This window comes from Hydractinia symbiolongicarpus, chromosome 13 (assembly GCF_029227915.1).
Source record: "Hydractinia symbiolongicarpus strain clone_291-10 chromosome 13, HSymV2.1, whole genome shotgun sequence".
Classification (NCBI taxonomy): Eukaryota; Metazoa; Cnidaria; class Hydrozoa; order Anthoathecata; family Hydractiniidae; genus Hydractinia; species Hydractinia symbiolongicarpus.
In genome coordinates, this window is record NC_079887.1 from 17,368,709 (window position 1) to 17,393,063 (window position 24,355).

Sequence of the window (24,355 nt, forward strand, 5' to 3'; positions counted from 1 at the left end):
CATATTACGGGTCTTAGAGGCCTGTTACGTAGTTGACGGTGTTTTAAAGACATGATGCAATGGAAAGCCATTTGGGACTTCGTAGTCTATTGAGAGTAGAAGGATTAGACCAATGGTAACCTGCGAATGGCACGCTAAAACACGTGATTTACGTGTAAGGCCTTTATTAGGCGTAAAAAGCCCATATTACAGCGTTTAGATGCCTGTGCACGTAGTTGACTGTGTTATAAGGCCATGGCGAAATGGAAAAGTACTTGGGACGTCGTAGTCAAATGAGGGTAAAAGGATTAGATCAATGGTAACCTGCGCAGGTACGTGGAACCACGTGATTTATGTGTAGGGCCTTTATTTGGCGTCAAAAAGCCATATTACGGCCTTTAGAGGCCTGTTACGTAGTTGACGGTGTTATAAAGCCGTGGCACAATGGAAAACGACTTGGGAACTCGTAGTCCATTGAGAGGGAAAGGATTAGATCAATGGTAAATAGCACAGGCACGTGGAACCACGTGATTTACGTGTAAGGCCTTTGTTAGGCATCAAAAGGCCATATTACAGCGTTTAGAGGCCTGTGCGCGTTGTTGCCTGTGTTATAAAGCCATGGCGCAAAGGAAAACGACTTGGGAAGTCGTAGTCCATTGAGAGTGGAAGAATTAAACCAATGGTAGCCTGCGGAGGCACGTGGAACCACGTGATTTACGTGCAAGGCTTTTATTAATCATCAAAAGGCCATATTACAGTCTTTACAGGCCCATGCGCGTAGTTAACTGTGTTTTAATGACATGACGCAATGGAAAACGATTTGGAAAGTCGTAGTCCATTGAGAGTGCAAGGATTAGGCCAATGGTAACCTGCGCAGGCACGAGGAACCATGTGATTTTTTTAAGGCCTTTCTTAGGCGTAGAAAGGCCATATTACGGCCTTTAGAGGCCTGTGCACGTAGTTGACTGTGTTTTAAGAACATGGCGCAATGGAAAACGACTTGAGACGTCGTAGTCTAGGAGGGTTGAAGGACTAGACCAATGGTAACCTGCGCAGGCACGTGGAAATACGTGATTTATGTATAGGGCCTTTATTTGGCGTCAAATGGCCATATTACGGCTCTTAGAGGCCTGTTACGTAGTTGACGGTGTTATAAAGCCATGGCGCAATGGAAAACGACTTGGGAATTCGTAGTCCATTGAAAGGGAAAGGATTAGATCAATGGTAAATAGCACAGGCACGTGGAACCACGTGATTTACCTGTAAGGCCTTTATTAGGCATCAAAATGCCATATTACAACGTTTAGAGGCCTGTGCGCGTAGTTGACTCTGTTTTACAGACATGTTGTAATGGAAAACGACTTGAGACGTCGTAGTCTATTGAGGGTTGAAGGACTAGACCAATGGTAACCTGCGCAGGCACGTGGAAATACGTGATTTATGTGTAAGGCTTTTATTAGGCATCAAAAGGCCATATTACAGTCTTTAGAGGCCTGTACACGTTGTTGACGGTGTTATAAAGACATGGCGTAATGGAACTCGACTTGGGACGTCGTAGTCAAATGAGAGTAGAAGGATTAGATCAATGGTAACCTGCGCAGGTACGTGGAACCACGTGATTTATGTGTAGGGCCTTTATTTGGCGTCAAAAAGCCATATTACGGCCTTTAGAGGCCTGTTACGTAGTTGACGGTGTTATAAAGCCGTGGCGCAATGGAAAACGACTTGGGAATTCGTAGTCCATTGAAAGGGAAAGGATTAGATCAATGGTAAATAGCACAGTCACGTGGAACCACGTGATTTACGTGTAAGGCTGTTATTAGGCATTAAAACAACATATTATAGTCTTTAGAGGCCTGTACACGTAATTGACGGTGTTGTAAAGACATGGCGCAGTGGAAAACGACTTGGGACGTTGTAGTCTATTGAAATTTGAAGGACTAGACCAATGGTAACCTGCGCAGGCACGTGGAACTACGTGATTTATGTATAGGGCCTTTATTTGCGTCAAAAGGCCATATTACGGGTCTTAGAGGCCTGTTACGTAGTTGACGGTGTTTTAAAGACATGATGCAATGGAAAGCCATTTGGGACTTCGTAGTCTATTGAGAGTAGAAGGATTAGACCAATGGTAACCTGCGAATGGCACGCTAAAACACGTGATTTACGTGTAAGGCCTTTATTAGGCGTAAAAAGCCCATATTACAGCGTTTAGATGCCTGTGCACGTAGTTGACTGTGTTATAAGGCCATGGCGAAATGGAAAAGTACTTGGGACGTCGTAGTCAAATGAGAGTAAAAGGATTAGATCAATGGTAACCAGCGCAGGTACGTGGAACCACGTGATTTATGTGTAGGGCCTTTATTTGGCGTCAAAAAGCCATATTACGGCCTTTAGAGGCCTGTTACGTAGTTGACGGTGTTATAAAGCCGTGGCACAATGGAAAACGACTTGGGAACTCGTAGTCCATTGAGAGGGAAAGGATTAGATCAATGGTAAATAGCACAGGCACGTGGAACCACGTGATTTACGTGTAAGGCCTTTGTTAGGCATCAAAAGGCCATATTACAGCGTTTAGAGGCCTGTGCGCGTTGTTGCCTGTGTTATAAAGCCATGGCGCAAAGGAAAACGACTTGGGAAGTCGTAGTCCATTGAGAGTGGAAGAATTAGACCAATGGTAGCCTGCGGAGGCACGTGGAACCACGTGATTTACGTGCAAGGCTTTTATTAATCATCAAAAGGCCATATTACAGTCTTTACAGGCCCATGCGCGTAGTTAACTGTGTTTTAATGACATGACGCAATGGAAAACGATTTGGAAAGTCGTAGTCCATTGAGAGTGCAAGGATTAGGCCAATGGTAACCTGCGCAGGCACGAGGAACCATGTGATTATTTTTAAGGCCTTTCTTAGGCGTAGAAAGGCCATATTACGGCCTTTAGAGGCCTGTGCGCGTAGTTGACTGTGTTTTAAGAACATGGCGCAATGGAAAACGACTTGAGACGTCGTAGTCTAGGAGGGTTGAAGGACTAGACCAATGGTAACCTGCGCAGGCACGTGGAAATACGTGATTTATGTATAGGGCCTTTATTTGGCGTCAAATGGCCATATTACGGCTCTTAGAGGCCTGTTACGTAGTTGACGGTGTTATAAAGCCATGGCGCAATGGAAAACGACTTGGGAATTCGTAGTCCATTGAAAGGGAAAGGATTAGATCAATGGTAAATAGCACAGGCACGTGGAACCACGTGATTTACCTGTAAGGCCTTTATTAGGCATCAAAATGCCATATTACAACGTTTAGAGGCCTGTGCGCGTAGTTGACTCTGTTTTACAGACATGTTGTAATGGAAAACGACTTGAGACGTCGTAGTCTATTGAGGGTTGAAGGACTAGACCAATGGTAACCTGCGCAGGCACGTGGAAATACGTGATTTATGTGTAAGGCTTTTATTAGGCATCAAAAGGCCATATTACAGTCTTTAGAGGCCTGTACACGTTGTTGACGGTGTTATAAAGACATGGCGTAATGGAACTCGACTTGGGACGTCGTAGTCAAATGAGAGTAGAAGGATTAGATCAATGGTAACCTGCGCAGGTACGTGGAACCACGTGATTTATGTGTAGGGCCTTTATTTGGCGTCAAAAAGCCATATTACGGCCTTTAGAGGCCTGTTACGTAGTTGACGGTGTTATAAAGCCGTGGCGCAATGGAAAACGACTTGGGAATTCGTAGTCCATTGAAAGGGAAAGGATTAGATCAATGGTAAATAGCACAGTCACGTGGAACCACGTGATTTACGTGTAAGGCTGTTATTAGGCATTAAAACAACATATTATAGTCTTTAGAGGCCTGTACACGTAATTGACGGTGTTGTAAAGACATGGCGCAGTGGAAAACGACTTGGGACGTTGTAGTCTATTGAAATTTGAAGGACTAGACCAATGGTAACCTGCGCAGGCACGTGGAACTACGTGATTTATGTATAGGGCCTTTATTTGCGTCAAAAGGCCATATTACGGGTCTTAGAGGCCTGTTACGTAGTTGACGGTGTTTTAAAGACATGATGCAATGGAAAGCCATTTGGGACTTCGTAGTCTATTGAGAGTAGAAGGATTAGACCAATGGTAACCTGCGAATGGCACGCTAAAACACGTGATTTACGTGTAAGGCCTTTATTAGGCGTAAAAAGCCCATATTACAGCGTTTAGATGCCTGTGCACGTAGTTGACTGTGTTATAAGGCCATGGCGAAATGGAAAAGTACTTGGGACGTCGTAGTCAAATGAGAGTAAAAGGATTAGATCAATGGTAACCAGCGCAGGTACGTGGAACCACGTGATTTATGTGTAGGGCCTTTATTTGGCGTCAAAAAGCCATATTACGGCCTTTAGAGGCCTGTTACGTAGTTGACGGTGTTATAAAGCCGTGGCACAATGGAAAACGACTTGGGAACTCGTAGTCCATTGAGAGGGAAAGGATTAGATCAATGGTAAATAGCACAGGCACGTGGAACCACGTGATTTACGTGTAAGGCCTTTGTTAGGCATCAAAAGGCCATATTACAGCGTTTAGAGGCCTGTGCGCGTTGTTGCCTGTGTTATAAAGCCATGGCGCAAAGGAAAACGACTTGGGAAGTCGTAGTCCATTGAGAGTGGAAGAATTAGACCAATGGTAGCCTGCGGAGGCACGTGGAACCACGTGATTTACGTGCAAGGCTTTTATTAATCATCAAAAGGCCATATTACAGTCTTTACAGGCCCATGCGCGTAGTTAACTGTGTTTTAATGACATGACGCAATGGAAAACGATTTGGAAAGTCGTAGTCCATTGAGAGTGCAAGGATTAGGCCAATGGTAACCTGCGCAGGCACGAGGAACCATGTGATTATTTTTAAGGCCTTTCTTAGGCGTAGAAAGGCCATATTACGGCCTTTAGAGGCCTGTGCGCGTAGTTGACTGTGTTTTAAGAACATGGCGCAATGGAAAACGACTTGAGACGTCGTAGTCTAGGAGGGTTGAAGGACTAGACCAATGGTAACCTGCGCAGGCACGTGGAAATACGTGATTTATGTATAGGGCCTTTATTTGGCGTCAAATGGCCATATTACGGCTCTTAGAGGCCTGTTACGTAGTTGACGGTGTTATAAAGCCATGGCGCAATGGAAAACGACTTGGGAATTCGTAGTCCATTGAAAGGGAAAGGATTAGATCAATGGTAAATAGCACAGGCACGTGGAACCACGTGATTTACCTGTAAGGCCTTTATTAGGCATCAAAATGCCATATTACAACGTTTAGAGGCCTGTGCGCGTAGTTGACTCTGTTTTACAGACATGTTGTAATGGAAAACGACTTGAGACGTCGTAGTCTATTGAGGGTTGAAGGACTAGACCAATGGTAACCTGCGCAGGCACGTGGAAATACGTGATTTATGTGTAAGGCTTTTATTAGGCATCAAAAGGCAATATTACAGTCTTTACAAGCCTGTGCGCGTAGTTGACTGTGTTATAAAGCCATGGCGCAAAGGAAAACGACTTGGGAAGTCGTAGTCCATTGAGAGTGGAATGATTAGACCAATGGTAAACAGCGCAGGCACGTGGAACCACGTGATTTACGTGTAAGGCCTTTATTAGGCATCAAAAGGCCATATTACAGCGTTTAGAGACCTGTGGGCGTAGTTGACTGTGTTTTAAAGACATGGCGTAATGGAAAACGACTTCGGACGTCGTAATCTATTGAAATATGAAGGACTAGACCAATGGTAACCTGCGCAGGCACGTGGAACTACGTGATTGATGTGTAAGGCCTTTATTAGGCAACAAAAGGCGATATTACAGCGTTTAGAGGCCTGTAAGCGTAGTTGACTGTGTTTTAAAGACATGATGCAATGGAAAGCAATTTGGGACGTCGTAGTCCATTGAGAGTGAAAGGAGTAGACCAATGGTAAATAACACAGGCACGTGGAACTACGTGATTTACCTGTAAGGCCTTTATTAGGCATCAAAAGGCCATATTACAACGTTTAGAGGCCTGTGCGCGTAGTTGACTCTGTTTTACAGACATGGTGTAATGGAAAAAGGCATGGGACCGGAAAATCCATTAAGAGTGGAAGAATTAGCCCAATGGTAAACAGCGCAGGCACGTGGAACTACGTGATTTACGTGTAAGGCCTTTATTAGGCATTAAAACAACATATTATAGTCTTTAGAGGCCTGTACACGTAGTTGACGGTGTTGTAAAGACATGGCGTAATGGAACTCGACTTGGGACGTCGTAGTCAAATGAGAGTAGAAGGATTAGATCAATGGTAACCTGCGCAGGCACGTGGAACCACGTGATTTACCTGTAAGGCCTTTATTAGGCATCAAAATGCCATATTACAACGTTTAGAGGCCTGTGCGCGTAGTTGACTCTGTTTTACAGACATGGTGTAATGGAAAACGACTTGAGACGTCGTAGTCTATTGAGGGTTGAAGGACTAGACCAATGGTAACCTGCGCAGGCACGTGGAAATACGTGATTTATGTGTAAGGCTTTTATTAGGCATCAAAAGGCAATATTACAGTCTTTACAAGCCTGTGCGCGTAGTTGACTGTGTTATAAAGCCATGGCGCAAAGGAAAACGACTTGGGAAGTCGTAGTCCATTGAGAGTGGAATGATTAGACCAATGGTAAACAGCGCAGGCACGTGGAACCACGTGATTTACGTGTAAGGCCTTTATTAGGCATCAAAAGGCCATATTACAGCGTTTAGAGACCTGTGGGCGTAGTTGACTGTGTTTTAAAGACATGGCGTAATGGAAAACGACTTCGGACGTCGTAATCTATTGAAATATGAAGGACTAGACCAATGGTAACCTGCGCAGGCACGTGGAACTACGTGATTGATGTGTAAGGCCTTTATTAGGCAACAAAAGGCGATATTACAGCGTTTAGAGGCCTGTAAGCGTAGTTGACTGTGTTTTAAAGACATGATGCAATGGAAAGCAATTTGGGACGTCGTAGTCCATTGAGAGTGAAAGGAGTAGACCAATGGTAAATAACACAGGCACGTGGAACTACGTGATTTACCTGTAAGGCCTTTATTAGGCATCAAAAGGCCATATTACAACGTTTAGAGGCCTGTGCGCGTAGTTGACTCTGTTTTACAGACATGGTGTAATGGAAAAAGGCATGGGACCGGAAAATCCATTAAGAGTTGAAGAATTAGCCCAATGGTAAACAGCGCAGGCACGTGGAACTACGTGATTTACGTGTAAGGCCTTTATTAGGCATTAAAACAACATATTATAGTCTTTAGAGGCCTGTACACGTAGTTGACGGTGTTGTAAAGACATGGCGTAATGGAACTCGACTTGGGACGTCGTAGTCAAATGAGAGTAGAAGGATTAGATCAATGGTAACCTGCGCAGGCACGTGGAACCACGTGATTTACCTGTAAGGCCTTTATTAGGCATCAAAATGCCATATTACAACGTTTAGAGGCCTGTGCGCGTAGTTGACTCTGTTTTACAGACATGGTGTAATGGAAAACGACTTGAGACGTCGTAGTCTATTGAGGGTTGAAGGACTAGACCAATGGTAACCTGCGCAGGCACGTGGAAATACGTGATTTATGTGTAAGGCTTTTATTAGGCATCAAAAGGCAATATTACAGTCTTTACAAGCCTGTGCGCGTAGTTGACTGTGTTATAAAGCCATGGCGCAAAGGAAAACGACTTGGGAAGTCGTAGTCCATTGAGAGTGGAAGAATTACACCAATGGTAGCCTGCGCAGGCACGTGGAACCACGTGATTTACGTGTAAGGCTTTTATTAGGCTTCAAAAGGCCATATTAAACTCTTTACAGGCCTGTGCGCGTAGTTGACTATATTTTAATGACATGACGTAATGGAAAACGCCTTGGGACGTCGTAGTCCATTGAAAGTGGAAGGATTACAACAATGGTAACCTGCGCAGGCACTTGGAACCACGTGATTTATGTCCAAGGCTTTTATTAAGCATCAAAAGGCAATATTACAGTCTTTACAAGCCTGTGCGCGTAGTTGACTGTGTTATAAAGCCATGGCGCAAAGGAAAACGACTTGGGAAGTCGTAGTCCATTGAGAGTGGAATGATTAGACCAATGGTAAACAGCGCAGGCACGTGGAACCACGTGATTTACGTGTAAGGCCTTTATTAGGCATCAAAAGGCCATATTACAGCGTTTAGAGACCTGTGGGCGTAGTTGACTGTGTTTTAAAGACATGGCGTAATGGAAAACGACTTGGGACGTCGTAGTCTATTGAAATATGAAGGACTAGACCAATGGTAACCTGCGCAGGCACGTGGAACTACGTGATTGATGTGTAAGGCCTTTATTATGCAACAAAAGGCGATATTACAGCGTTTAGAGGCCTGTAAGCGTAGTTGACTGTGTTTTAAAGACATGATGCAATGGAAAGCAATTTGGGACGTCGTAGTCCATTGAGAGTGAAAGGATTAGACCAATGGTAAATAACACAGGCACGTGGAACTACGTGATTTACCTGTAAGGCCTTTATTAGGCATCAAAAGGCCATATTACAACGTTTAGAGGCCTGTGCGCGTAGTTGACTCTGTTTTACAGACATGGTGTAATGGAAAAAGGCTTGGGACGGGAAAATCCATTAAGAGTGGAAGGATTAGCCCAATGGTAAACAGTGCAGGCACGTGGAACTACGTGATTTACGTGTAAGGCTTTTATTAGGCATTAAAACAACATATTATAGTCTTTAGAGGCCTGTACACGTAGTTGACGGTGTTGTAAAGACATGGCGTAATGGAACTCGACTTGGGACGTCGTAGTCAAATGAGAGTAGAAGGATCAGATCAATGGTAACCTGCGCAGGTACGTGGAACCACGTGATTTATGTGTAGGGCCTTTATTTGGCGTCAAAAGCCATATTACGGCCTTTAGAGGCCTATTACGTAGTTGACGGTGTTATAAAGCCGTGGCGCAATGGAAAACGACTTGGGAATTCGTAGTCCATTGAGAGGGAAAGGATTAGATCAATGGTAAATAGCACAGGCACGTGGAACCACGTGATTTACGTGTAAGGCCTTTGTTAGGCTTCAAAAGGCCATATTACAGCGTTTAGAGGCCTGTGCGCGTTGTTGACTGTGTTATAAAGCCATGGCGCAAAGGAAAACGACTTGGGAAGTCGTAGTCCATTGAGAGTGGAAGAATTACACCAATGGTAGCCTGCGCAGGCACGTGGAACCACGTGATTTACGTGTAAGGCTTTTATTAGGCTTCAAAAGGCCATATTAAACTCTTTACAGGCCTGTGCGCGTAGTTGACTATATTTTAATGACATGACGCAATGGAAAATGCCTTGGGACGTCGTAGTCCATTGAAAGTGGAAGTATTACAACAATGGTAACCTGCGCAGGCACTTGGAACCACGTGATTTATGTCCAAGGCTTTTATTAAGCATCAAAAGGCAATATTACAGTCTTTACAGGCCTGTGCGCGTAGTTGACTGTGTTATAAAGCCATGGCGCAAAGGAAAACGACTTGGGAAATCGTAGTCCATTGAGAGTGGAATGATTAGACCAATGGTAAACAGCGCAGGCACGTGGAACTACGTGATTTACGTGTAAGGCTTTTATTAGGCATTAAAACAACATATTATAGTCTTTTGAGGCCTGTACACGTAGTTGACGGTGTTGTAAAGACATGGCGTAATGGAACTCGACTTGGGACGTCGTAGTCAAACGACTTGGGAATTCGTAGTCCATTGAGAGGGAAAGGATTAGATCAATGGTAAATAGCACAGGCACGTGGAACCACGTGATTTACGTGTAAGGCCTTTGTTAGGCATCAAAAGGCCATATTACAGCGTTTAGAGGCCTGTGCGCGTTGTTGACTGTGTTATAAAGCCATGGCGCAAAGGAAAACGACTTGGGAAGTCGTAGTCCATTGAGAGTGGAAGAATTAGACCAATGGTAGCCTGCGGAGGCACGTGGAACCACGTGATTTACGTGCAAGGCTTTTATTAATCATCAAAAGGCCATATAACAGTCTTTACAGGCCCGTGCGCGTAATTAACTGTGTTTTAATGACATGACGCAATGGAAAACGATTTGGAAAGTCGTAGTCCATTGAGAGTGCAAGGATTAGGCCAATGGTAACCTGCGCAGGCACGAGGAACCACGTGATTATTTTTAAGGCCTTTCTTAGGCGTAAAAAGGCCATATTTCGGCCTTTAGAGGCCTGTACACGTAGTTGACTGTGTTTTAAAGACATGGCGCAGTGGAAAACGACTTGGGACGTCGTAGTCTATTGAAATTTGAAGGAATAAACCAATGGTAACCTGCGCAGGCACGTGGAACTACGTGATTTATGTATAGGGCCTTTATTTGGCGTCAAAAGGCCATATTACGGCTCTTAGAGACCTGTTACGTAGTTGACGGTGTTATAAAGCCATGGTGCAATGGAAAACGACTTGGGAATTCGTAGTCCATTGAAAGGGAAAGGATTAGATCAATGGTAAATAGCACAGTCACGTGGAACCACGTGATTTACGTGTAAGGCTTTTATTAGGCATTAAAACAACATATTATAGTCTTTAGAGGACTGTACACGTAATTGACGGTGTTGTAAAGACATGGCGCAATGGAACTCGACTTGGGACATCGTAGTCTATTGAGAATGGAATGATTAGACCAATTGTAACCTGCGAATGGCACGCGAAAACACGTGATTTTCGTGTAAGACCTTTATTAGGCGTAAAAAGCCCATATTACAGCGTTTAGATGCCTGTGCACGTAGTTCACGATGTTATAAGGCCATGACGCAATGGAAAATGACTGGGGACGTCGTAGTCTATTAAGAGTGGAAGAATTAGACCAATGGTAACCTGCGCAAGGCACCTGGAACAACGTGATTTACGTGTAAGGCCCTACTAGGTGTCAAAAGGACATATTTCGGCCTTTAGAGGTTTGTAAGCGTAGTTGACGGTGATATCGCTTTGGAAAACCTTTTGGGACGTGGTAAACGATTGAGAGTTGAAGGACTAGACCAATGGTAACCTGAGCAGACACGTGGAACTACGTGATTTATGTGTAGGGCCTTTTTTTGGCGTCAAAAGGGCACATTACGGCCTTTAGAGGCCTGTTACGTAGTTGACGGTGTTATAAAGCCATGGCGCAATGGAAAACGTCTTGGGAATTCGTAGTTCATTGAGAGGGAAAGGATTAGATCAATGGTAAATAGCACAGGCACGTGGAACCACGTGATTTACGTGTAAGGCCTTTATTAGGCATCAAAAGGCCATATTACAGCGTTTAGATACCTGTGCGCGTAGTTGACTGTGTTTTAAAGACATGGCGTAATGGAAAACGACTTGGGACGTCGTAGTCTATTAAAATTTGAAGGACTAGACCAATGGTAACCTGCGCAGGCACGTGGAACTACGTGATTGATGTGTAAGGCCTTTATTAGGCAACAAAAGGCCATATTACAGCGTTTAGAGGCCTGTAAGCGTAGTTGACTGTGTTTTAAAGACATGATGCAATGGAAAGCAATTTGGGACGTCGTAGTCCATTGAGAGTGAAAGGATTAGACCAATGGTAAATAACACAGGCACGTGGAACCACGTGATTTACCTGTAAGGCCTTTATTAGGCATCAACAGGCCATATTACAACGTTTAGAGGCCTGTGCACGTAGTTGACTCTGTTTTACAGACATGGTGTAATGGAAAAAGGCTTGGGACGGGAAAATCCATTAAGAGTGGAAGGATTAGCCCAATGGTAAACAGCGCAGGCACGTGGAACTACGTGATTTACGTGTAAGGCTTTTATTAGGCATTAAGACAACATATTATAGACTTTAGAGGCCTGTACACGTTGTTGACGGTGTTATAAAGACATGGCGTAATGGAACTCGACTTGGGACGTCGTAGTCAAATGAGAGTAGAAGGATTAGATCAATGGTAACCTGCGCAGGTACGTGGAACCACGTGATTTATGTGTAGGGCCTTTATTTGGCGTCAAAAAGCCATATTACGGCCTTTAGAGGCCTGTTACGTAGTTGACGGTGTTATAAAGCCGTGGCGCAATGGAAAACGACTTGGGAATTCGTAGTCCATTGAAAGGGAAAGGATTAGATCAATGGTAAATAGCACAGTCACGTGGAACCACGTGATTTACGTGTAAGGCTTTTATTAGGCATTAAAACAACATATTATAGTCTTTAGAGGCCTGTACACGTAATTGATGGTGTTGTAAAGACATGGCGCAGTGGAAAACGACTTGGGACGTCGTAGTCTATTGAAATTTGAAGGACTAGACCAATGGTAACCTGCGCAGGCACGTGGAACTACGTGATTTATGTATAGGGCCTTTATTTGCGTCAAAAGGCCATATTACGGGTCTTAGAGGCCTGTTACGTAGTTGACGGTGTTTTAAAGACATGATGCAATGGAAAGCCATTTGGGACTTCGTAGTCTATTGAGAGTAGAAGGATTAGACCAATGGTAACCTGCGAATGGCACGCTAAAACACGTGATTTACGTGTAAGGCCTTTATTAGGCGTAAAAAGCCCATATTACAGCGTTTAGATGCCTGTGCACGTAGTTGACTGTGTTATAAGGCCATGGCGAAATGGAAAAGGACTTGGGACGTCGTAGTCAAATGAGAGTAAAAGGATTAGATCAATGGTAACCTGCGCAGGTACGTGGAACCACGTGATTTATGTGTAGGGCCTTTATTTGGCGTCAAAAAGCCATATTACGGCCTTTAGAGGCCTGTTACGTAGTTGACGGTGTTATAAAGCCGTGGCACAATGGAAAACGACTTGGAAATTCGTAGTCCATTAAGAGGGAAAGGATTAGATCAATGGTAAATAGCACAGGCACGTGGAACCACGTGATTTACGTGTAAGGCCTTTGTTAGGCATCAAAAGGCCATATTACAGCGTTTAGAGGCCTGTGCGCGTTGTTGCCTGTGTTATAAAGCCATGGCGCAAAGGAAAACGACTTGGGAAGTCGTAGTCCATTGAGAGTGGAAGAATTAGACCAATGGTAGCCTGCGGAGGCACGTGGAACCACGTGATTTACGTGCAAGGCTTTTATTAATCATCAAAAGGCCATATTACAGTCTTTACAGGCCCATGCGCGTAGTTAACTGTGTTTTAATGACATGACGCAATGGAAAACGATTTGGAAAGTCGTAGTCCATTGAGAGTGGAAGGATTAGGCCAATGGTAACCTGCGCAGGCACGAGGAACCACGTGAATTTTTTAACACCTTTATTAGGCGTAAAAAGGCCATATTTCAGCCTTTAGAGGCCTGTACACGTAGTTGACGTTGTTTTAAAGACATGACGCAGTGGAAAACGACTTGGGACGTCGTAGTCTATTGAGAGTGGAAGGATTAGACCAATGGTAACCTGCGCAGGCACGTGGAACTACGTGATTTATGTATAGGGCCTTTATTTGGCGTCAAAAGGCCATATTACGGCTCTTAGAGGCCTGTTACGTAGTTGACGGTGTTATAAAGCCATGGCGCAATGGAAAACGACTTGGGAATTCGTAGTCCATTGAAAGGGAAAGGATTAGATCAATGGTAAATAGCACAGTCACGTGGAACCACGTGATTTACGTGTAAGGCTTTTATTAGGCATTAAAACAACATATTATAGCCTTTAGAGGCCTGTTACGTAGTTGACGGTGTTATAAAGCCGTGGCGCAATGGAAAACGACTTGGGAATTCGTAGTCCATTGAGAGGGAAAGGATTAGGCCAATGGTGACCTGCGCAGGCACGAGGAACCACTTGAAATTTTTAACGCCTTTATTAGGCGTAAAAAGGCCATATTTCGGCCTTTAGAGGCCTGTACACGTAGTTGACGGTGATATCATGCCATGGCGCTTTGGAAAACCATTTGGGACGTGGAAAATGATTGAGAGTTGAAGGATTAGACCAATGGTAACCTGCGCAGGCACGAGGAACCACGTGAAATTTTTAACGCCTTTATTAGGCGTAAAAAGGCCATATTTCAGCCTTTAGAGGCCTGTACACGTAGTTGACGTTGTTTTAAAGACATGACGCAGTGGAAAACGACTTGGGACGTCGTAGTGTATTGAAATTTGAAGGACTAGACCAATGGTAACCTGCGCAGGCACGTGGAACTTCGTGATTTATGTATAAGGCCTTTATTTGGCGTCAAAAGGCCATATTACGGCCTTTAGAGGCCTATTAGGTAGTTGACGGTGTTATAAAGCCATGGCTCAATGGAAAACGACTTGGGAATTCTTTGTCCATTGAAAGGGAAAGGATTAGATCAATGTTAAACAGCGCAGTAACGTGGAACCAGGTGATTTACGTGTAAGGTCTTTATTAGGCATCAAAAGGCCATATTACAGCGTTTAGAGACCTGTGCGTGTAGTTGACTGTGTTTTAAAGACATGGCGTAATGGAAAATGACTTGATACGTCGTAGTCTATTGAGAGTGGAAGGATTAGACCAATGGTAACCTGCGCAGGCACGTGGAACCACGTGATTTACGTGTAAGGCCTTTATTAGGCGTAAAAAGCCCATATTATGGCCTTTAGAGGGCTTTGCGCGCAGTTGACGGTGTTTTAAAGACATGGCGCAATGGAAAACGACTTGGGACATCGTAGTCTATTGAAATTTGAAGGACTAGAGCAATGGTAACCTGCGCAGGCACGTGGAACTACGTGATTTATGTGTAGGGCCTTTATTTGGCAACAAAAGGCGATATTACAGCGTTTAGAGGCCTTTAAGCGTAGTTGACTGTGTTTTAAAGACATGATGCAATGGAAAGCCATTTGGGACGTCGTAGTCTATTGAGAGTAGAAGGATTAGACCAATGATAACCTGCGAATGGCACGCTAAAACACGTGATTTACGTGTAAGGCCTATATTAGGCGTGAAAAGCCCATATTACAGCGTTTAGATGCCTGTGCACATAGTTGACTGTGATATAAGGCCGTGGCGAAATGGAAAAGGACTTGGGACGTCGTAGTCAAATGAGAGTAAAAGGATTAGATCAATGGTAACCTGCGCAGGTACGTGGAACCACGTGATTTATATGTAGGGCCTTTATTTGGCGTCAAAAGGCCATATTACGGCCTTTAGAGGCCTGTTACGTAGTTGACGGTTTTATAAAGCCATGGCGCAATGGAAAACGACTTGGCAATTCGTAGTGCATTGAGAGGGAAAGGATTAGATCAAAGGTAATTAGCACAGGCACGTGGAACCACGTGATTTACGTGTAAGGCCTTTATTAGGCGTAAAAAGCCCATATTATGGCCTTTAGAGGCCTGTGCGCGCAGTTGACCGTGTTTTAAAGACATGGCGCAGTGGAAAACGACTTGGGACGTCGTAGTCTATTGAGAGTTGAAGGACTAGACCAATGGTAACCTGCGCAGGCACGTGGAACTACTTGATTTATGTATAAGGCCTTTATTTGGAGTCAAAAGGCCATATTACGGCCCTTAGAGGCCTGTTACGTAGTTGACGGTGTTATAAAACCATGGCGCAATGGAAAACGACTTGGGAATTCTTTGTCCATTGAAAGGGAAAGGATTAGATCAATGGTAAACAGCGCAGGCACGTGGAACCACGTGATTTACGTGTAAGGTGTTTATTAGGCATCAAAATGCCATATTACAGCGTTTAGATACCTGTGCGCGTAGTTGACTGTGTTTTAAAGACATGGCGTAATGGAAAACGACTTGGGACGTCGTAGTCTATTAAAATTTGAAGGACTAGACCAATGGTAACCTGCGCAGGCACGTGGAACTACGTGATTGATGTGTAAGGCCTTTATTAGGCAACAAAAGGCCATATTACAGCGTTTAGAGGCCTGTAAGCGTAGTTGACTGTGTTTTAAAGACATGATGCAATGGAAAGCAATTTGGGACGTCGTAGTCCATTGAGAGTGAAAGGATTAGACCAATGGTAAATAACACAGGCACGTGGAACCACGTGATTTACCTGTAAGGCCTTTATTAGGCATCAACAGGCCATATTACAACGTTTAGAGGCCTGTGCACGTAGTTGACTCTGTTTTACAGACATGGTGTAATGGAAAAAGGCTTGGGACGGGAAAATCCATTAAGAGTGGAAGGATTAGCCCAATGGTAAACAGCGCAGGCACGTGGAACTACGTGATTTACGTGTAAGGCTTTTATTAGGCATTAAGACAACATATTATAGACTTTAGAGGCCTGTACACGTTGTTGACGGTGTTATAAAGACATGGCGTAATGGAACTCGACTTGGGACGTCGTAGTCAAATGAGAGTAGAAGGATTAGATCAATGGTAACCTGCGCAGGTACGTGGAACCACGTGATTTATGTGTAGGGCCTTTATTTGGCGTCAAAAAGCCATATTACGGCCTTTAGAGGCCTGTTACGTAGTTGACGGTGTTATAAAGCCGTGGCGCAATGGAAAACGACTTGGGAATTCGTAGTCCATTGAAAGGGAAAGGATTAGATCAATGGTAAATAGCACAGTCACGTGGAACCACGTGATTTACGTGTAAGGCTTTTATTAGGCATTAAAACAACATATTATAGTCTTTAGAGGCCTGTACACGTAATTGATGGTGTTGTAAAGACATGGCGCAGTGGAAAACGACTTGGGACGTCGTAGTCTATTGAAATTTGAAGGACTAGACCAATGGTAACCTGCGCAGGCACGTGGAACTACGTGATTTATGTATAGGGCCTTTATTTGCGTCAAAAGGCCATATTACGGGTCTTAGAGGCCTGTTACGTAGTTGACGGTGTTTTAAAGACATGATGCAATGGAAAGCCATTTGGGACTTCGTAGTCTATTGAGAGTAGAAGGATTAGACCAATGGTAACCTGCGAATGGCACGCTAAAACACGTGATTTACGTGTAAGGCCTTTATTAGGCGTAAAAAGCCCATATTACAGCGTTTAGATGCCTGTGCACGTAGTTGACTGTGTTATAAGGCCATGGCGAAATGGAAAAGGACTTGGGACGTCGTAGTCAAATGAGAGTAAAAGGATTAGATCAATGGTAACCTGCGCAGGTACGTGGAACCACGTGATTTATGTGTAGGGCCTTTATTTGGCGTCAAAAAGCCATATTACGGCCTTTAGAGGCCTGTTACGTAGTTGACGGTGTTATAAAGCCGTGGCACAATGGAAAACGACTTGGAAATTCGTAGTCCATTAAGAGGGAAAGGATTAGATCAATGGTAAATAGCACAGGCACGTGGAACCACGTGATTTACGTGTAAGGCCTTTGTTAGGCATCAAAAGGCCATATTACAGCGTTTAGAGGCCTGTGCGCGTTGTTGCCTGTGTTATAAAGCCATGGCGCAAAGGAAAACGACTTGGGAAGTCGTAGTCCATTGAGAGTGGAAGAATTAGACCAATGGTAGCCTGCGGAGGCACGTGGAACCACGTGATTTACGTGCAAGGCTTTTATTAATCATCAAAAGGCCATATTACAGTCTTTACAGGCCCATGCGCGTAGTTAACTGTGTTTTAATGACATGACGCAATGGAAAACGATTTGGAAAGTCGTAGTCCATTGAGAGTGGAAGGATTAGGCCAATGGTAACCTGCGCAGGCACGAGGAACCACGTGAATTTTTTAACACCTTTATTAGGCGTAAAAAGGCCATATTTCAGCCTTTAGAGGCCTGTACACGTAGTTGACGTTGTTTTAAAGACATGACGCAGTGGAAAACGACTTGGGACGTCGTAGTCTATTGAGAGTGGAAGGATTAGACCAATGGTAACCTGCGCAGGCACGTGGAACTACGTGATTTATGTATAGGGCCTTTATTTGGCGTCAAAAGGCCATATTACGGCTCTTAGAGGCCTGTTACGTAGTTGACGGTGTTATAAAGCCATGGCGCAATGGAAAACGACTTGGGAATTCGTAGTCCATTGAAAGGGAAAGGATTAGATCAATGGTAAATAGCACAGTCACGTGGAACCACGTGATTTACGTGTAAGGCTTTTATTAGGCATTAAAACAACATATTATAGCCTTTAGAGGCCTGTTACGTAGTTGACGGTGTTATAAAGCCGTGGCGCAATGGAAAACGACTTGGGAATTCGTAGTCCATTGAGAGGGAAAGGATTAGGCCAATGGTGACCTGCGCAGGCACGAGGAACCACTTGAAATTTTTAACGCCTTTATTAGGCGTAAAAAGGCCATATTTCGGCCTTTAGAGGCCTGTACACGTAGTTGACGGTGATATCATGCCATGGCGCTTTGGAAAACCATTTGGGACGTGGAAAATGATTGAGAGTTGAAGGATTAGACCAATGGTAACCTGCGCAGGCACGAGGAACCACGTGAAATTTTTAACGCCTTTATTAGGCGTAAAAAGGCCATATTTCAGCCTTTAGAGGCCTGTACACGTAGTTGACGTTGTTTTAAAGACATGACGCAGTGGAAAACGACTTGGGACGTCGTAGTGAATTGAAATTTGAAGGACTAGACCAATGGTAACCTGCGCAGGCACGTGGAACTTCGTGATTTATGTATAAGGCCTTTATTTGGCGTCAAAAGGCCATATTACGGCCTTTAGAGGCCTATTAGGTAGTTGACGGTGTTATAAAGCCATGGCTCAATGGAAAACGACTTGGGAATTCTTTGTCCATTGAAAGGGAAAGGATTAGATCAATGTTAAACAGCGCAGTAACGTGGAACCAGGTGATTTACGTGTAAGGTCTTTATTAGGCATCAAAAGGCCATATTACAGCGTTTAGAGACCTGTGCGTGTAGTTGACTGTGTTTTAAAGACATGGCGTAATGGAAAATGACTTGATACGTCGTAGTCTATTGAGAGTGGAAGGATTAGACCAATGGTAACCTGCGCAGGCACGTGGAACCACGTGATTTACGTGTAAGGCCTTTATTAGGCGTAAAAAGCCCATATTATGGCCTTTAGAGGGCTTTGCGCGCAGTTGACGGTGTTTTAAAGACATGGCGCAATGGAAAACGACTTGGGACATCGTAGTCTATTGAAATTTGAAGGACTAGAGCAATGGTAACCTGCGCAGGCACGTGGAACTACGTGATTTATGTGTAGGGCCTTTATTTGGCAACAAAAGGCGATATTACAGCGTTTAGAGGCCTTTAAGCGTAGTTGACTGTGTTTTAAAGACATGATGCAATGGAAAGCCATTTGGGACGTCGTAGTCTATTGAGAGTAGAAGGATTAGACCAATGATAACCTGCGAATGGCACGCTAAAACACGTGATTTACGTGTAAGGCCTATATTAGGCGTGAAAAGCCCATATTACAGCGTTTAGATGCCTGTGCACATAGTTGACTGTGATATAAGGCCGTGGCGAAATGGAAAAGGACTTGGGACGTCGTAGTCAAATGAGAGTAAAAGGATTAGATCAATGGTAACCTGCGCAGGTACGTGGAACCACGTGATTTATATGTAGGGCCTTTATTTGGCGTCAAAAGGCCATATTACGGCCTTTAGAGGCCTGTTACGTAGTTGACGGTTTTATAAAGCCATGGCGCAATGGAAAACGACTTGGCAATTCGTAGTGCATTGAGAGGGAAAGGATTAGATCAAAGGTAATTAGCACAGGCACGTGGAACCACGTGATTTACGTGTAAGGCCTTTATTAGGCGTAAAAAGCCCATATTATGGCCTTTAGAGGCCTGTGCGCGCAGTTGACCGTGTTTTAAAGACATGGCGCAGTGGAAAACGACTTGGGACGTCGTAGTCTATTGAGAGTTGAAGGACTAGACCAATGGTAACCTGCGCAGGCACGTGGAACTACTTGATTTATGTATAAGGCCTTTATTTGGAGTCAAAAGGCCATATTACGGCCCTTAGAGGCCTGTTACGTAGTTGACGGTGTTATAAAACCATGGCGCAATGGAAAACGACTTGGGAATTCTTTGTCCATTGAAAGGGAAAGGATTAGATCAATGGTAAACAGCGCAGGCACGTGGAACCACGTGATTTACGTGTAAGGTGTTTATTAGGCATCAAAATGCCATATTACAGCGTTTAGAGACCTATGTGCGTAGTTGAGTGTGTTTTAAAGACATGGCGTAATGGAAAACGACTTGGGAATTCGTAGTCCATTGAGAAGGAAAGGATTAGATCAATGGTAAATAGCACAGGCACGTGGATCCACGTGATTTACGTGAAAGGCCTTCATTAGGTATCAAAAGGCCATATTACAGCGTTTAGAGGCCTGTGCGCGTAGTTGACTGTGTTATAAAGCCATGGCGCAAAGGAAAACGACTTGGGAAGTCGTAGTTCATTGAGAGTGGAATGATTAGACCAATGGTAAACAGCGCAGGCACGTGGAACCACGTGATTTACGTGTAAGGCCTTTATTAGGCAACAAAAGGCGATATTACAGCGTTTAGAGGCCTGTAAGCGTAGTTGACTGTGTTTTAAAGACATGATGCAATGGAAAGCCATTTGGGACGTCGTAGTCTATTGAGAGTAGAAGGATTAGACCAATGGTAACCTGCGAATGGCACGCTAAAACACGTGATTTACGTGTAAGGCCTTTATTAGTCGTAGAAAGCCCATATTACAGCGTTTAGATGCCTGTGCACGTAGTTGACTGTGTTATAAGGCCATGGTGAAATGGAAAAGGACTTGGGACGTCGTAGTCAAATGAGATTAAAAGGATTAGATCAATGGTAACCTGCGCAGGTACGTGGAACCACGTAATTTATGTGTAGGGCCTTTATTTGGCGTCAAAAGGCCATATTACGGCCTTTAGAGGCCTGTTACGTAGTTGACGGTGTTATAAAGCCATGGCGCAATGGAAAACGACTTGGGAATTCGTAGTCCATTGAGAGGGAAAGGATTAGATCAATGGTAAATAGCACAGGCACGTGGAACCACGTGATTTACGTGTAAGGCCTTTATTAGGCATCAAAAGGCCATATTTCAGCGTTTAGAGGCCTGTGCGCGTAGTCGACTGTGTTATAAAGCCATGACGCAATGTAAAACGATTTGGGACGTCGTAGACTATTGAAATATGAAGGACTAGACCAATGGTAACCTGCGCAGGCACGTGGAACTACGTGATTTATGTATAAGGTCTTTATTTGGCGTCAAAATGCCATATTACGGCCTTTAGAGGCCTATTAGGTAGTTGACGGTGTTATAAAGCCATGGCACAATGGAAAACGACTTGGGAATTCTTAGTCCATTGAAAGGGAAAGGATTAGATCAATTGTAAACAGCGCAGGCACGTGGAACCACGTGATTTACGTGTAAGGTCTTTATTAGGCATCAAAAGGCCATATTACAGCGTTTAGAGACCTGTGCGCGTAGTTGACTGTGTTTTAAAGACATGGCGTAATGGAAAATGACTTGATACGTCGTAGTCTATTGAGAGTGGAAGGATTAGACCAATGGTAACCTGCGCAGGCACGTGGAACCACGTGAGTTACGTGTAAGGCCTTTATTAGGCGTAAAAAGCCCATATTATGGCCTTTAGAGGGCTTTGCGCGCAGTTGACGGTGTTTTAAAGACATGGCGCAATGGAAAACGACTTGGTACGTCGTAGTCTATTGAAATTTGAAGGACTAGACCAATGGTAACCTGCGCAGGCACGTGGAACTACGTGATTTATGTGTAGGGCCTTTATTTGGCGTCAAAAGGGCATATTACGGTCTTTAGAGGCCTGTTATGTAGTTGACGGTGTTATAAAGCAATGGCGCAATGGAAAACGACTTGGGAATTTGTAGTCCATTGAGAGGGAAAGGATTAGATCAATGGTAAATAGCACAGGCACGTGGAACCACGTGATTTACGTGTAAGGCCTTTATTAGGCATCAAAAGGCCATATTACATCGTTTAGAGGCCTGTGCGCGTAGTTGACTGTGTTATAAAGCCATGGCGCAATGGAAAGCCATTTGGGACGTCGTAATCTATTGAGAGTAGAAGGATTAGATCAATGGTAACCTGCGCAGGTACGTGGAACCACGTGATTATTTTTAAGGCCCTTATTAGGCGTAGAAAGGCCATATTACGGGCTTTAGAGGCCTGTGCGCGTAGTTGACTGTGTTTTAAGGACATGGCGCATTGGAAAACGACTTGAGACGTCGTAGTCTATTGAGGGTTGAAGGACTAGACCAATGGTAACCTACGCAGGCACGTGGAAATACGTGATTTATGTGTATGGCTTTTATTGGGCATCAAAAGGCCATATTACAGTCTTTACAGGCCTGTGCGCGTAGTTGATTGTGTTTTAATTACATGACGCAATGTAAAAATATTTGGGAAGTCGTATTCCATTGAGAGTGGAAGGATTAGGCCAATGGTAACCTGCGCAGGCACGAGGAAATTCGTGATTTATGTGTAAGGCTTTTTTTTGGCGCCAAAAGCCATATCACGGCCTTTAGAGGCCTGTTAGCGTAGTTGACGGTGTTATAAAGCCATGGCGCAATGGAAAACGTCTTTGGAAGTCGTAATCCATTAAGAGTGGAAGGATTGGACCAATGGGAAACAGTGCAGGCACGTGGAACCACGTGTTTTACGTGTAAGGCCTTTATTAGGTATCAAAAGGCCATATTACGGCCTTCAGAGGCCTATAAGCGTAGTTGACGCTGTTGAAAAGCCATGCCGCAATGGAAAACGACATGCAAAGTCGTAGTCCATTGAGAGTGGAAGAATTAGAACAATGGTAACCTGTGCAGGCACTTGGAACCACGTGATTTATGTACAAGGCTTTTATTAAGCATCAAAAGGCCATATTACAGTCTTTACAGGCCTGTGCGCGCAGTTGACTGTGTTTTAAAGACATCACGCAGTGGAAAACGACTTGGGACGTCGTAGTCTATTGAAATTTGAAGGACTAGACCAATGGTAACCTGCGCAGGCACGTGGAACTACGTGATTTATGTATAGGGCCTTTATTTGGCGTCAAAAGGCCATATTACGGCCTTTAGAGGCCTGTTACGTAGTTGACAGTGTTATAAAGCCATGACGCAATGGAAAACGACTTGGGAATTCGTAGTCTATTGAGAGTGGAAGGATTAGACCAATGGTAACCTGCGCAGGCACGTGGAACCACGTGATTTACGTGTAAGGCCTTTATTAGGCGTAAAAAGCCCATATTATGGCCCTTAGAGGCCTTTGCGCGCAGTTGACGGTGTTTTAAGAACATGGCGCAATGGAAAACGACTTGGGACGTCGTAGTCTATTGAAATTTGAAGGACTAGATCAATGGTAACCTGTGCAGGCACGTGGAACTACGTGATTTATGTGTAGGGCCTTTATTTGGCGTCAATAGGGCATATTACGGCCTTTAGAGGCCTGTTACGTAGTTGACGGTGTTATAAAGCCATGGCGCAATGGAAAACGTCTTTGGAAGTCGTAATCCATTAAGAGTGGAAGGATTGGACCAATGGTAAACAGCGCAGGCACGTGGAACCACGTGTTTTACGTGTAAGGCCTTTATTAGGTATCAAAAGGCCATATTACGGCCTTTAGAGGCCTATAAGCGTAGTTGACGCTGTTAAGAAGCCATGCCGCAATGGAAAACGACATGCAAAGTCGTATTCCATTGAGAGTGGAAGAATTAGAACAATGGTAACCTGCGCAGGCACTTGGAACCACGTGATTTATGTACAAGGCTTTTATTAAGCATCAAAAGGCCATATTACAGTCTTTACAGGCCTGTGCGCGTAGTTGGTTGTGTTTTAATGACATGACGCAATGTAAAACGATTTGGGAAGTCGTATTCCATTGAGAGTGGAAAGATTAGGCCAGTGGTAACCTGCGCAGGCACGAGGAACCACGTGAAATTTTTAACGCCTTTACTAGGCGTAAAAAGGCCATATTTCGGCCTTTAGAGGCCTGTACACGTAGTTGACGTTGTTATAAAGCCATGGCGCAATGGAAAACGACTTCGAAAGTCGTAGTCCATTGAGAGTGGAAGGATTAAACCAATGGTAACCTACGCAGGCACGTAGAACCACGTAATTTACGTGTAAAGACTTTATTAGGCGTAAAAAGCCCATATTATGGCCTTTAGAGGCCTGTGCGCGCAGTTGACTGTGTTCTAAAGACATAACGCAGTGGAAAACGACTTGGGACGTCGTAGTCTATTGAAACTTGAAGGACTAGACCAATGGTAACCTGCGCAGGCACGTGGAACTACGTGATTTATGTATAGGGCCTTTATTTGGCGTCAAAAGGCCATATTACGGCCTTTAGAGGCCTGTTACGTAGTTGACGGTGTTATAAAGCGATGACGCAATGGAAAACGACTTGGGAATTCGTAGTCCATTGAAAGGGAAAGGATTAGATCAATGGTAAACAGCGCAGGCACGTGGAACCACGTGATTTACGTGTAAGGTCTTTATTAGGCATCAAAAGGCCATATTACAG